This window comes from Pristiophorus japonicus, chromosome 9 (assembly GCF_044704955.1).
Source record: "Pristiophorus japonicus isolate sPriJap1 chromosome 9, sPriJap1.hap1, whole genome shotgun sequence".
Classification (NCBI taxonomy): domain Eukaryota; kingdom Metazoa; phylum Chordata; class Chondrichthyes; family Pristiophoridae; genus Pristiophorus; species Pristiophorus japonicus.
The window spans coordinates 208207962-208222962 of record NC_091985.1 but is presented as its reverse complement, the minus strand read 5'-3'; the positions used below and the strand labels follow the sequence as shown (position 1 = coordinate 208222962).

The following is a 15001-nucleotide window of genomic DNA, read 5'->3' as shown; positions in this document are numbered from 1 at the left end:
TCACAGCCCCGGGGCGGACCCTCACACACTTTAAAAGGAGGCACAAGAGGAGGCTCTGCATTACCAGTCCCTGTGTCCCAGATTGTGTTGAGATCCGTTCAGAAAATGGCCAGGACCAAGCAGACAGCGCGCAAATCCACCGGAGGGAAAGCTCCTCGCAAACAGCTGGCGACCAAAGCGGCCCGGAAGAGCGCTCCGGCCACGGGCGGAGTGAAGAAGCCTCATCGCTACAGACCCGGCACCGTGGCTCTGAGGGAGATCCGCCGCTACCAGAAATCCACCGAGCTGCTGATCCGCAAACTGCCCTTCCAGCGCCTGGTGCGGGAGATCGCTCAGGACTTCAAGACCGACCTGCGCTTCCAGAGCTCGGCCGTCATGGCCCTGCAGGAGGCCAGTGAGGCTTACCTGGTGGGACTCTTTGAGGACACCAACCTGTGCGCCATCCACGCCAAGCGAGTTACCATCATGCCCAAAGACATCCAGTTGGCCCGCCGCATCCGCGGGGAGCGCGCCTAGACTCCCCCTGCCCCGACTCGGAGCTTCAGCACCAAGTGCAACAACGGCTCTTTTCAGAGCCACCAAATCAGTAAAGGAAAGAGCTGCGATCTCTTGTAACCAAAGCTTCGTGTTGTTCATTAACCCACTGTAGGGACGGGCAGAGGGTGTGGGACTGATTACTGATCGTGTATTTATATACCAGCTCGGTTCACATGGGAGTTATTGACGATTAACTGATGAGCCCTTTAATATTTTCAGAAACTGACATCGGCTTTGCGTCGCTCTGACCCCAAGTTCCCCGGGGCAGAGCACAATTTCCCCATTCGGTGTTGCCGGAGAATGGGGGCAGGCAGATCTGGGAAGCACTGCAATGGACCTGGGTCCTGTATGTGTACATCGCTCGCTGATGCAGTGCGGTCGAAACTGACTGGGTTAGCAGAGAAATACATAACCCGGGAACGGCCAGAGCTCCCGAAAACAAAATCAGCATTCAAACTATCTCAAACCAGACCAGAATTAAACTAGGCCCTTTTATTACTACATTAATTCATCATCGCCGACTCTCGTTTTCAGACAGATTAAAGAATATTTAAAGAACCGGTGGCGGTATTTATACAATTGTTGAGTGACAATTGTAGTTCAATTATTCGCTGTTAACGGGAAGAGTGTATGTGTGAGCAGAGAACCGTAATGCAGAGACCGGGAACTGAAAACTCCCGCGTACGGATAAGGGGTAAGCCATTTAGGACTGAGATGAGAAGCTTATTCACTCAGAGTTGTTAACCTGTGGAATTCCCTACCGCAGAGTTGTTGATGCCAGTTCGTTAGATATATTCAAGAGGGAGTTAGATGTGGCCCTTATGGCTAAAGGGATATTGAGAGAGAGCAGAAAAGGGGTACTGAGGGAATAATCAGCTATGATCTTATTGAATGGTGGTGCAGGCTCGAAGGGCCTACTCCTGCACCTATTTTCTATGTTTACAGGTCTAAAACAGATTAATCTATCGGTACATGAATTAAAGGTCTCTGACTCCATTAAGACAGTAAGCAGCCCTTTCACAGATACTGTGGGTGGCTCTGAAAAGAGCCTTTGGGTTATTAGATGAAATCTTGTCCGCTTTACTTGGTCTTGGACGAAGTGGTGGTTTTCTTGGGCAGCAGCACAGCCTGGATATTCGGCAGCACCCCGCCCTGAGCGATGGTCACCTTTCCCAGCAGCTTGTTGAGTTCCTCGTCGTTGCGGATGGCCAGCTGCAGGTGTCTGGGGATGATGCGGGTCTTCTTGTTGTCGCGGGCCGCATTGCCGGCGAGCTCCAGGATTTCAGCGGTCAGATACTCGAGCACAGCAGCCATATAGACCGGGGCTCCGGCACCCACACGCTCAGCGTAGTTCCCCTTTCGCAGGAGCCTGTGAACACGGCCCACAGGGAACTGCAGTCCGGCCCGGGAGGAGCGAGACTTGGCCTTGGCGCGAGCTTTACCACCGGTTTTTCCTCTTCCAGACATTTCCACGATCCACAAGTTCAGACAAAGAATGAGAAACTCCTCCCACATCTGCCCTTCTTATAGCTTCTGGAGGGATGCAGGGAGCGAACTTGTGATTGGTCACTCTGTCGTGGATTTCATTGGCTGTTTCCGATGACCAATCACAGTCTGTCTAGTCCACCAATGAAAGGAGGGCGGAAATTACTGGTTCCCAACAGCCAGAACCTAACGATTTTTTAAATTCAAAAATCCCGCCAAAAATTGTTAAAATTGCGGATTATGTTAGTAACTTCACCATTAGCCAAATACTTCAAAACACTTTGTTTCCTTTTGTCTTATTCCATGTTCCCCATGCAAATTCCAGCCTGTTACAATCAGGATTAAATTCGGCTTCAGTTTCAAACTGTCTGTAACGGGCGGGACTCAGTCCCCACTAATTCTGTAACGGGACACATTCCAGCTCCATCTTTGTAAAAGTGAACTTCTTTTCACAGGAGCTGCTGTGGGAGTGAGACCAGAACTGAGAGTCCTTCTGTAAAAAGAGAAGAGGGACAGGGTGTTCAAACTGCCCCTGTTCAAACTCCCATTCTGGGTTGTTACACTGCGGAGAGTCCCGGGTTAATAAACGGACTGAGCGCAACGGAATAAAAAAACTCGTGAAAAGGGCTTGAGTGAGAATGTGACTGAAATCGGAGTCTCCCCGCCCCCCAAAAATAAATACGTCGGCAGGCGCTGTAAATGAACGGGTCTGAGAACAAAGGGAAAGCGACCAGGGACCGTGTTTGTAGTTTATTCACTGCAGGAAATTCCAGTGACACCAAGTTCAAGCCGGTCAGTGAAGCTGCTTATGAGAATTCAAAACTAAATCTACAGCTGGAACTACAAAGGTTCTCAAACACAATTGTTCGGGAAATAATTACAGTAAATTCAGTCTAAAGGGTGATGTATTTGTGCAACTCTTTCAATGATGTTGTGGGTGGCTCTTAAAAGAGCCGTTGTGTTTGGGGTTTGTTGTCAGGACAACGTGGAGTTTTACTTGGAGCTGGTGTACTTGGTCACCGCCTTTGTCCCTTCCGACACGGCGTGCTTGGCCAGCTCCCCGGGCAGCAGCAGGCGCACGGCGGTCTGGATCTCCCGGGAGCTGATGGTGCGGCGCTTGTTGTAATGGGCCAGGCGTGAAGCCTCACCCGCGATGCGCTCGAAAATATCGTTCACAAACGAGTTCATGATGCCCATGGCCTTGGAGGAGATGCCGGTGTCGGGGTGAACCTGCTTCATCACTTTGTAGATGTAGATGGAGTAACTTTCCTTCCTCGACTTTCGGCGCTTCTTGCCACCCTTCGGTGGTGTTTTCTTGATGACTTTCTTGGCACCCTTTTTCGAAACTGGTTTCTTTTCCTCAGGCATCGTCTTGTTCAGTCAGGTACAGATATGAAGGAAATTTTGCTCCGGGCTCGCATTATATAGGCAGCCTCACACTCCGCCCACAACCTTATGCTAATGAGGGATGGGTGAAGGCAATGACTGTGATTGGTTCATTGGCCGCGTTGTCAATTTCCATTGTTCTGTATCTCTCTGATTGGTATCTTTAAACATCCAATCAGATTTATTGCTCGCCACAATCTCAAATTCTTAAATTAGGTCATCAATTACATCCCCTCCCGATTTATACTCTGTTCTTTATGTTTCTATTCTGCTCTCAAGCAAAAATGGTTAATGACGGCCGGACTTATGAGGAAGGTTCATTCACGTTTTTTTCTATATATACATTCAATAATCTGAACAGCTGTGTATGTCGATCTACATTTTTACATGTTCGAGACATTGACCGGTTTGTAACCGAGATTGCCTGAGGGTCACTTCTGATCAGGACTTGGGAGTCCTTCTATGAGGGCAAGGGACCCTCACTGTCCTTCCGCCCTGATGCTGCCTTCCTCCCATCGTTTAATTCAACACCTTTCTTATCTGTCACTGCTGTAACATGGATGTAACAGCATGGATTTATGAAGGGGAAGTCATGTTTGACAAATTTGCTGGAATTCTTTGAGGATGTCTCAAACAGGGTGGATAATGGGGAAGCAGTCGATGTGGTGTATTTGGACTTCCAGAACGCATTTGACAAGGTGCCACATAAAAGGTTACTGACTGCACAAGATAAAAGTTCACGGGGTTGGGGGTAATATATTAGCATGGATAGAGGATTGGCTAACAAACAGAAACCAGAGAGTGGGGATAAATGGTTCATTCCCAGGTTGGCAATCAGTAACCAATGGGATGCCACAGGGATCAGTGCTAGAACTCCAACTATTTATGATCGATATTAACGACTTGGAAGAAGGAACCGAGTGTAACGCAGCCAAGTTTGCTGACGATACAAAGATGGGAGGAAAAGCAATGGGTGAGGAGGACACAAAAATTCTGCAAAAGGACATAAGTGAGTGAACAAGGATTTAGCAGATGGAGTATAATATTGGAAAGTGTGAGGTCATGCTCTTTGATTTTTTTCTGCCAAAGTGCAAGTTATTACTTCAATGGTGAAAGATTGCAAGGTGCTGCAGTGCAGCGGGACCTGGGGGTACTTGTGCATGAAACACAAAAGGTTACTATGCAGGTACAGCAAGTGATCAGGAAGGCCAATGGAATCTGGCCTTTATTGCAAAGGGGATGGAATATAAAAGCAGGGAAGTCTTGCTACAGTTGTACAGGGTATTGGTTAGGCCACACCTGGAATACTGCATGCAGTTTTGGTTTCCATATTTACAAAAGGATATACTTGCTTTGGAGGCAGTTCAGAGAAGTTTCACACGGTTGATTCCGGAATGAGGGGGTTGACTTGAGGAAAGGTTGAGTAGGTTGGGCCTCTACTCATTGGAATTCAGAAGAATAAGAGGTGATCTTTTCGAAACATATAAGATTATGAGGGGGCTTAACAAGGTGGATGCAGAGAGGATGTTTCCACTGCTAGGGGAAACTAGAACTAGAGGGCTTAATCTTAAAATAAGAGGTCGCCCATTTAAAACTGAGATGAGGAGAAATTTCTTCTGAGGATTGTGAATCTGTGGAATTCGCTGCCTCAGAGAGCTGGGACATTGAATAAATTTAAGACAGAAACAGACAGTTTCTTAATGATAAGGGAATAAGTGAATATAGGGCAGGGAAGTAGACCCGAGTCCATGATCGTATTAAATGGCGGAGCAGGCTCGAGGGGCCGTATGGCCTACATTTGCTCCTATTTCTTATGTTTTTATGTTTTTATGTTTTTATGTTTTTATGTTTTTATGTTTTTATGTTTTTATGTTTTTATGTTTTTATGTTTTTATGTTTTTATGTTTTTATGTTTTTATGTTTTTATGTTTTTATGTTCTTATGTTCTTATGTTCTTATGTTCTAACTACATTAGTTTTTTCAGTATTACCTTCATCTGGAATGCCCCGTAAATGTCTATGATTTGAAGACTAAAAGGACATTCTGTCCATCGTGTATATGCTGATTTAAAACACCTAACACCACAATATAGATCTTGGCAAAAAACATATCTATACAGAACAAAATGTAAATCAACTATCTCGCCCCCGTTCCCCAGGTCACTGCTCTCTCTGTGAGGAGGTGGGTGGCTCTGAGAAGAGCCTTTGTGTTGTGTTTGGGAGAAAGGGTCACGTTATTCAGCCGCCGAATCCATAGAGAGTGCGGCTCTGTTTCAGAGCGTACACCAGATCCATGGCAGTGACCGTCTTGCGCTTGGCGTGTTCAGTGTCGGTGACCGCATCCCTGATCGCATTCTCCAGGAAAACCTTCAGCACCCCGCGGGTCTCCTCGTAGATCAGGCCCGAGATCCGCTTGACACCGCCACGGCGAGCCAGGCGGCGGATGGCTGGTTTGGTGATGCCCTGGATGTTATTACGGAGCACTTTGGCTCTGCCTTTACCCAATCTTTTGCCTCCTTTACCTCCTCCAGTCATGATGATTCTTTACTGAAATCGCCGCTGAATGTTAATCTCTCGCCTTACCCATTGTCTGTTGAGACCACCAATGAAACGAGGGCGGAAATTCCGGTCCTCAACAGTCACACCTCGAACAATTTTTAATTTCAAAAACACCGCCAATAATTTTTTTAAGTGCGGATTATGTTAATAAATGCACCATTAGCCAAAGGTTTACAAACGGTTTTACTTCCTTTTATTTTATTCCATATTTCCCTTACTAATTCCAGGCTGTTACAATCAAAATTAAATTCTCATTCACTGTCAATCTGTCTGTAACAGACGGCAATCAATCCCCACTGATTCTGTAACGGGGCACATTCCAGCTCAAACTGTGTAAAAGTTGGGAATCACAAATCATGGATTGATCTTCCGCACAGGTGGGAGTGAGACCAGAACTGGGAGCCCTTCTGTGAAAAGGGAAGAGGGATAGAGTGTTCACACTGCTCCCGTTCTGGTCTCTGTACGAACTCCCATTCTGGGTTTTTACATTGCAGGGAGTCCCGGGTTAATAAACGGATTGACCGTAACAGGAATTGAAAAAAAAACTTGTAAAGGACTTGCGAGAGAATGAGGTGACTGAAATCTGAGCCTCATTCCCTAAACAAGCTCTTAATTCCTCGGCAGGCGCTGTAAATGGGAACGAGCGACAAGGAATCGTGTTTGTAGCATGAATGGCGGGAAATTCAACAGCGGTCCTAACGTCGAACCAGACAGTGAAGCTGCTTATGAGAATTCAAAACTAAATCCACAGCTGGAACTGCAAAGGTTCCCAAACACACTTGTTCAGGAAATAATTACAGTAAATTGAGTCTAAAGGGTGATGCGCTTTAGGTCTTTCAGAGAGGTTGTAGGTGGCTCTTAAAAGAGCCGTTGTGTTTCTGGTTTGTTCTCTCAGGACAGCGTGGAGTTTTACTGGGAGCTGGTGTACTTGGTCACCGCCTTTGTCCCTTCCGACATGGCGTGTTTGGCCAGCTCCCCAGGCAGCAGCAGGCGCACGGCGGTCTGGATCTCACCGGAACTGATGGTGTCAGATTATGGTATGAGAGTGTGTATTTTATTCTGTACCTGTCTATCTCTGGTATATGAATGTGGCATTTAATCTGTACCTGTCAGTTACTGGTATATGATTGTTGGGGTTACTCTCTACCTCTCAGTTTCGGTTATGTGATTGTGGGTTTTAATCTGTACCTGTCACTCTCTAGTATTTGAGTGTGGTGTTTATTCTGTATCCATTTGTCTCTGGTATGTTAGTGTGGGTTAATCTGTACCTGTCAGTTTCTGGTATGTGAGTGTGTCTTTAATCTGTACCTGTCAGTCTCTGATACGTGACTGTATTTTTTCTGTAACTGTCAGTTTATATGTGAGTGTGTATTTTATTCTATACATTTCAATCTCTGGTATGCGAATGTGGGGTTTAACCTGTACATGTCAGTTTCTGGTATGTGAGTGTGGGTTTAATCTGTACATATCAGTTTCTGGTATATGAGTGTGGGGTTAATCTGTACCTATCAATTTCTGGTCTATTATTGTGGGCTTTAATCTGTACCTATTAGTTTCTGGTATGTGAGTGTGGGTGATATTCTGTACCTGTCTGTTTCTGGTATGAGAGAGTGGTTTTAAGATGTACCATTCAGTCTTTGATATGTGAAAGTGGGGATTAATCTGTACCTGTCAGTTCCTGGTAGTTGAGTGTTGGTTTTATCCCATAGCTGTCAGTTTCTGGGGTTTAATCTGTAACCATTAGTTTCTGGTAAAAAGTGTGTGGTTTAATCTGTACATGTCAGTTTCTGGTCTATGAATGTGGGTTTAATCTATACCCATCAGTTTCTGGTGTGCAAGTGTGGGTTTTATTCTGTATATTTCAGTATCTGGTATATGAATGTGATATGTTTCAATAGTGAAACAGCATTTGATCCTACCGCTCTGTGTGGCTGTAAGATTCACAATGTAACTCAGCCACTTCGGATCACTGTTGAACTGACAGCTTCTGCTGCCTGTGATAACAGGATTGAGGTCAGTTCTGTGTCTCTGCGCTCTGTGAGTGATAATGTACTTACTGTATGCAAGAAGGAGCTGCCTGCACTTTGTCTTGTGTTCTGGATGGAAGAAATATCATTTATACTGGCTCAATGAAGTATTTTGCTTTGAGAATAATAATACCAGAAAAATATTAGTTATGATATGGACAACTGATGGGGAAAATATAAAATAAAGTTGTAATGAATGTATATGTTTATAATAAAGTAAAGTATCTGGAGAGAGGAAACCGTGATTCAAACAGTGTCCTTGTCTGACCTAACTGCAGTACAACAGCACTCAGATTTTCCACACCAGGTGTGTAGAACGGTTCTATAGAAAGTTATCAGCAACCAGACACAACCCAAACCCAGCACTGGTCCATGAATGGGATCACCCGATTAATACAATCGAGGTTTATATCCTCCACTCCCATAGGACTAACTGTAAAATTCTGAATCGCTTTCTGGATTATAACCACAGGTACCTGGGCTGTACAACAATTGTTCTCAGTCTATTGGAACCGAGTTAAGTGCCTGTGCAGTCAACAGAATGTCACAGAGCCCGGATCATGATGTATCTGAGGGAGCGACAATGTATCTCTCGATCACCTTCAACGCGGTTCTGGAGAACTCAACGCACCGAAACAAAATTACCAAATTTGAAATGTCTACTTTCTGTCCTGGTGCCTGCAATAGATGCACTTTGTGACACTCCTCACATCCTCACTGTCAGGCTGTGTTTCCACTGTTCAATGTCCAAGAAGGGCAGACACGGTGAGATTGAGACTGAATCAGGAACATTCACTACTGGTTTGGTGACAGAAACCAGCAATGATTTGAAAGAGTGTGGTGATTAACTTTCTCTGTTACCTTACACTGTACACACACAGCCCGGGATATCCCCGCTCCTTTCCCCCACTCACTCCATGTTCCCGAACTACTTCCTGCTCCATTCTGCCTCTTACAAACAGCCCCCGATTCCCTGACACAAAGCCCATTTGCGGACACAGTCCCAACGCAATGAGCTGCTGTAAGGTGGCTGCTGTTTGATTCCTTACTCTGGCCCAGGATATCTCCGCTCCCTGATGTGTTCAACGATTATCAGCCCAGCACAGAGGAAATGGCAGCCACTGGCAGAGTTGGGGGAGGGGAGGTCGCATGGGCCCTTCCCGTCGGTTTAAACACTGGGCGGGGAGACGAGTGGCCGGGGGTGGTGGGGAGCAGGCAAGTATTTCAATGCTCGAGTGTGAAGTTTGGAGGTGGATCTGGAAGCTCAGAGGCCGCTGTCTCTGCTCAATCTGTCACCCTGTATAGTTCAGACTATGGGATGTGAGTGTGGGTTTTACACTGTATTGATCAGACTATGGGATGCGAGTGTGTGTTAAATTTTATATGAATCAAAAAGCAGAATGTTTAAAAGAGGAGAGACTAGCAAATGTAGTTACTCAGGAGGATTTGAGTGTCATTGTACACGAATCACATATAGTTAACTTGCAGCTACTGCAAGCAATTCGAAAGGTAAAGGATATGTTGGCCTTTATTACAAGGGGTTTGGAGTATAAGAGTAAAGAAATGTGGCTGCAATTATGTAGGGCTTTGGTGAGACCACACCTGGATTACTGGGCACAGTTTTGGTCTCATTGCCTAATGAAGGATATTAGAGGGGGTGCAACATTGAATCCTGGGTTAGAGAGATTGAGTGAAATGCACCTATACACTCTGGAGTTTAGAAGAATGAGAGCTGAGCTCATTGAAACCTAAAAAAAATCTTAGAAGTCTTGGCAGGGTAGATGCTGTGAGGATGTTTCCCTTTGCTGGATAGTCTAGATCTAGGGGTCATAGTCTCAAGATAAGGGATCGGACACTTAGGACTGAGATGAGGAGCAATGTATTCACTCAGAGGAATGTGAATCTTTGGAATTCTATACACATAGGTCTGAGACACTCAGTCATTGAGTATATTCAAGACAGAGAACAAAGGGAATCAAGGGAAATGGGTATCAGGCAGGAGTTCAGGGTGAAGTTCAGCCATGAATGTAATGAATTGTGGAGCAGGCTCGAGCGGCCTTACCGCCTGCTATTTCTTATTCTCTTACAGCTGTCAGTATCTGCTACGTGAGTGTTGTTCTTTCTTCAGTTTTTGGTGGACAAAAGTGGGTTTTATTATACACCATGTCAGCTTCTGGAATGTGACTGCGAGTTCCACTCTGTTTTTGCCTGTCTCCGGGATGTGAGTGTGGATTTTACTCTGTATGTCTGTCTGTCTCTGGTATGTCAATGTGGGTATTACCCTGTACCTGTCAGTTTCTCGTATGTGATTGGGGATTTATTCTGTACTTGTCAGTTTCTGTTATGAGAGTTTTATTCTGTACCTGTTATTTTCTGAATTTGTAACATGGGTTTTCCTCTGTACCTGCCAGTTTCTGGGATTGAGAGTGTTAATTTTTTGTCTGTACCTGTCTGTTTCCGGTATAGGAATGTAGGTAAAACTATGTAGTTCTCAGTCTCTGGGATGTGAGTGTGCGTTTTACTCTGTATCAGTCACGTCTTTGGTATGTGAGTGGGTTTTATTCTATAGCTGTCTTTCTCTGCTATGCGAGTGTGATTTTACACTTTATCATTCAGACTCTGGTATGTGAGTGGGGTTTTATTCTGTACCTGTCATTTTCTCGTATGTTAACGTGGGCTTTAATCAGTACCTGGCAGTTTCTGATATGCGAGAGTGGATTTTAGCCTGTATCTGTCAGTTTATGATATCTGAGAGTGGGTATCTCTCATTGTCTTTTATGTAAGTGTAAGTTTTACTCTGTATAGCTTAGTCTCAGATATGGGAGTGCAGAATTTACTCTATAGCTGTCTTTCTGTGTGATGCAAGTGTGGATTTTACTCTGTATCTGTTAGTCTCTGATGTGAGAGTGAGAGTTTTACTCTGTATCTATTAGTCTCTGATGTGAGTGTGTGAGTTTTACTCTGTATGTCAGTTTCTGGTATGCAAGTGTGGTTTTCCTCTATCATTCAGGCTCTGGGATGAAAATGAGAGTTTTACTCTGTATGTTAATATCTGCGATGTGAGTCTGGGTTGTATTCTGTAACTTTCATTTTCTCAAATCTGAGTTGGGTTTTATTTTGTACCCGTCAGTTTCTAGTATATGAATAGGGGTTTTAATCTGTACCTGCCAGTTTCTGCTGTGATAGTGCTGCTTTTGTGCTGTATCTGTCAGTTTCTGATGTGTGAGTCTGTTTTAATCTGTACCTGTTAGGCTGTGGGATGTGAGCGTGTGTTTGGCTCTGCATCGATCAGTATCTTTTATGTGGCTGTTGATTTTGCTCTGTAGCTGTCACTCTCTGGGATGTGAATGTGGGTTTGACTCTGTAGCTGTCATTTTCTCATGTGCGAGTGTGTTATAGACTGTATGTGTCACTCTCTGTGGTGTGAGTGTGGGCTTTACTCTGTATCTGTCAGTTTTTGGAATGAGAGTTTGGTTTTAATCTTTACCTGTCAGTTTCTGGTATTTGTCTGTTGTTGTTACTCTCCAATTGTTAGTTTCCAGGATGTGATTGTGTATTTTAATCAGTACCTGCCAGTTTCTTGTACAGGAGTGTGGATATTAGTCATATCTTCCAGTCTCTGGTATGTGAGTGTGTGTTTTACTTTATAGCTGTCTGACTCTGGGATGCAAGTGTGTATTTTATTCTGTATCTACTGGTTTACAGAATGTATTAACAAAAACTGAGAGGTACAGAATAAAAGTTATGTGAATATCCATTTTACTCTGTACCAGTCACTTTCCGACATGTGAGTGTGGATTTTAACCGATATCTGCCAGTCAGTCAGTCTGTTCCCATATGTGATTGTGATTCAATCTCAATCTGTCATTCACTGTGCCCGAGAGTATGTGTCATTCTGTCTCTCTCAGTCCCTGGCACTGTGTGTAGGTGTGGGGTCCATTCTGTGTCTCAGTCCCTGGCACTGTGTGTGGGTGTGGGATCCATTCTGTGTCTATCAGTCCCCGGCACTGTTTATAGGTGTGGGATCCATTCTGTGTCTCTCAATCCCTGGCACTGTTTGTGGGTGTGGGGTTCACTATGTCTCTGTTAGAATGGTGATGTGTGTGAGTGCAAGAGTTATTATGTAATTGACAGTCTCTTGTTGCCAGCTATTCTTGCTGTGTGACTGTTGGATTCTGTTCCTTCTTTATGCCTATGCTAGTTTGAGATTATCTGTGATTATCTCAGGAGGAGGTTTGGTTCAGTCCATTACCTCCGTTTCTCTGCTCTTGTATGTTAGTTGCTGGGTTTGAGAGTCAGTGTACAGACACCAGTGTGGATTGACACCGTGTCAGTCAGTCCTTGTGTGTGAGTAAGGGAGTGAAAATGGATCTGCCTCTCAGAGCGATATGTTTGGACTTTGAAACAACATCTTATTGTACTGTTCCAAGTGACTGTGGGATTCATAATGTAACTCTGGGATTCGGATCACTGTGGGACTAGACAGCTTCTGCTGCCTGTGACAATATGATTGAGGTCAGTTCTGTGTCTCTGTGCTCTGTGAGTGATAATGTACTTACTGTGTGTGAGAGGGAGCTGCCTGCACTGTTCCTTGTGTTCCAGGTGGCGGAAAGATCACATTTATTCTGGGGGTGAAGTATTTTGCTCTGAGAATAATAATATGAGAAAAATATTAGGTACAAGTCATGGACAGGTGCCCATAGACTATAACAATAAAGTTATAATTAATGTGTTTCTTTATAATAAAGTAAAGTATCTGGAGAGAGGCATGCGCGATACAAACAGTGACATTGTCTGACCTCACTGCAGTACAGCGGCACTCAGATTCTCTCATCATCATCATCATCATCATCATAGGCGGTCCCTCGAACCAGGATGACTTGCTTCCACGTGAGCTCACAGATGTTTCAATGAAGGACCTGATATTCCAATCCTGACTCCAATTGAAAGGGTGGAAGATGCCTGTGCGTGGATTTTTTTAACGTGTGGTGACCGTTGCACATCAGCTACCACACAGGCTTGACAGAGCTAGGACTTTATCCAGTGGCAAGGGTTGACCAGGACTGGAGACCTGCTCGGCTGCATGGACCTAGTGCGCACAGACCCAGTGTGGGCTGGCCTGTGCTGCCCCTGGGCCATCGGCTCTTCTGGGCCCTGTACCCTCATTCGCCACACCTCTGTCACAATCTCTCGCCGTTCCTCCGCCACAAACATTCGCCGCACCTCCGCCATGATCTCCCACCGCACATCCATTACAAACATTCGCCGAACCTCCGCCACGATCACCCACCGAAGCTCAGCCACGATCCCTCAATGCCCCTCCGCCTTGATCACTCACCACACCTCCGCCACGACCATGAGCAGAGGAGCGGGACGGTCGTGTCGGAGGTGTGGTGAGTGATCAGATTCCCCACACCAGCTGTGTCAGACGGTTCTATAGTAAGTTATCAGCATCCAGACACAACCCAAACCCAGCACTGGTCCATGAATGGGAACACCCGATTGGCAGAGTCCAGGTTTATATCTCCCACTTCCATGGGACAATCTGTAAAGTTCTGAATCGCTTCCTGGATTATAAGCACAGGTATCTGGGCTGTACAACAATTGTTTTCAGTCTAATGAAACAGAGCTGAGAGCCTGTACAGTTAACAGAATGTCACAGATGTATCTGAGGGAGCGACAATGTATCTCTCGATCACCAGCAACACGGTTCTGGAGAATTCAACACACCGAAACAAAATAACCGATTATTGAAATGTCTCTTTTCACACTCCTCTCCTGGTGCCTGCAATAGATGCACTTCGTGACACTTCTCAGTCAGGCTGTGTTTCCACTATTCAATGTCCAAGAACAACAGACACTGTGAGATTGGAACTGAATCAGGAACATTCACTACTGATTTGGGGAAAGAAAGCAGCACTGATTTGAAAGAGCGAGATGATTTACTTTCTCTGTTACCTTACACTGTACACACACAGCCCGAGAATGGCCTCTCCCTTCCCCCACTCACTCCATGTTCCAGAACTAATTCCTGCTCCACTCCACCTCTTACAGACAGCCCCCGACTGCCGCTGAACTTACCCCGACTCAAAGCCCATCTGTGGACTCAGTGCTAATGTGATGAGCTGCTGTAAGGAGGCTGCGGTTTGCTCCCTTACTCAGGCCCGGGATATCTCCGCTACCTGATGTGTTCAACGATCATCAGCCTAGCACAGAGGAAACGGCAGCCGCTGACAGAGCTGGGGGAGGGGAGCTCACATGGGCCCTTCCCGTCGGTTTAAACACTGGGCAGTGAGAGCGGGGAGCAGCATGTATTTAGTGCATGCTCAGACCATCTTTTTGTCCCTATTTAAATCAGCAAAAATGGGATTGTTTCACAAGTTGCTTTTATCACTAATTAAATGGGCCACATTGAGAGAATTTTAATTATAATCCGAATTACCAACAAAATGATTCGGTGAGCCGGACACTGGAGTGTGATTTCCTCGAGAGTTTTACTCTTTCCGTCAGTCTCTAGTGTGTGAGTGTGTCCCTGTCATTTCTGATAGGGGACTATGGGTTTTACTTGCTGCATATTATTGTTCTGATAACTGGGTGTGAGTTTTATTCTGTACCTGTTAGTCTCTGCTATGTGAGTGTGGGTTTTATTCTGTATCTCTTAGTTTCTGCTATGTGAGTGTGGGTTTAATTCTGTTCCTATCAGTTTATGCTATGGGAATGTCGGTTTCATTCTGTACTCGTCAGTCTCTGCTATGCAAAAATGGGTTTTACTCGACCTGTCAGCTTCTAGTATGCGAGTGTGGGTTTTTATCCTCAGTTTATGGTGGGAGAGTGTGGGTTTTATTCTGTAGCTGTCAGTCTATGTTGTGAAAGTGTGCATTTTACTCTGTACCTGTCAGTTTCTAATGTGCGAGTGTGGGTTTTATTCTGTACCTGTCAGTCTCTCCTATGCGAGTGCGGGTTTTACTTTACCTGTCAGTTTCTAGTATGTGAGTGTAGGTTTTTTTT

At 45.2% G+C, this 15001-nt stretch overlaps 1 long non-coding RNA gene and 1 pseudogene across 1 annotated transcript in view; one reads left to right on the top strand and one right to left on the bottom strand.

Moving 5' to 3' along the window:
• The window catches only part of LOC139273558 (uncharacterized), a 37844-nt gene extending 25212 nt beyond the window's left edge, over positions 1 to 12632 (bottom strand). Inside the window, exon 1 of the long non-coding RNA XR_011595196.1 lies at positions 12553 to 12632. This is a non-coding gene — a long non-coding RNA (uncharacterized lncRNA). The remainder of the gene's footprint in view (positions 1 to 12552) is intronic.
• LOC139274091 (zinc finger protein 585A-like) overlaps positions 1 to 15001 on the top strand; it is a 104545-nt pseudogene that overhangs the window by 50116 nt on the left and 39428 nt on the right.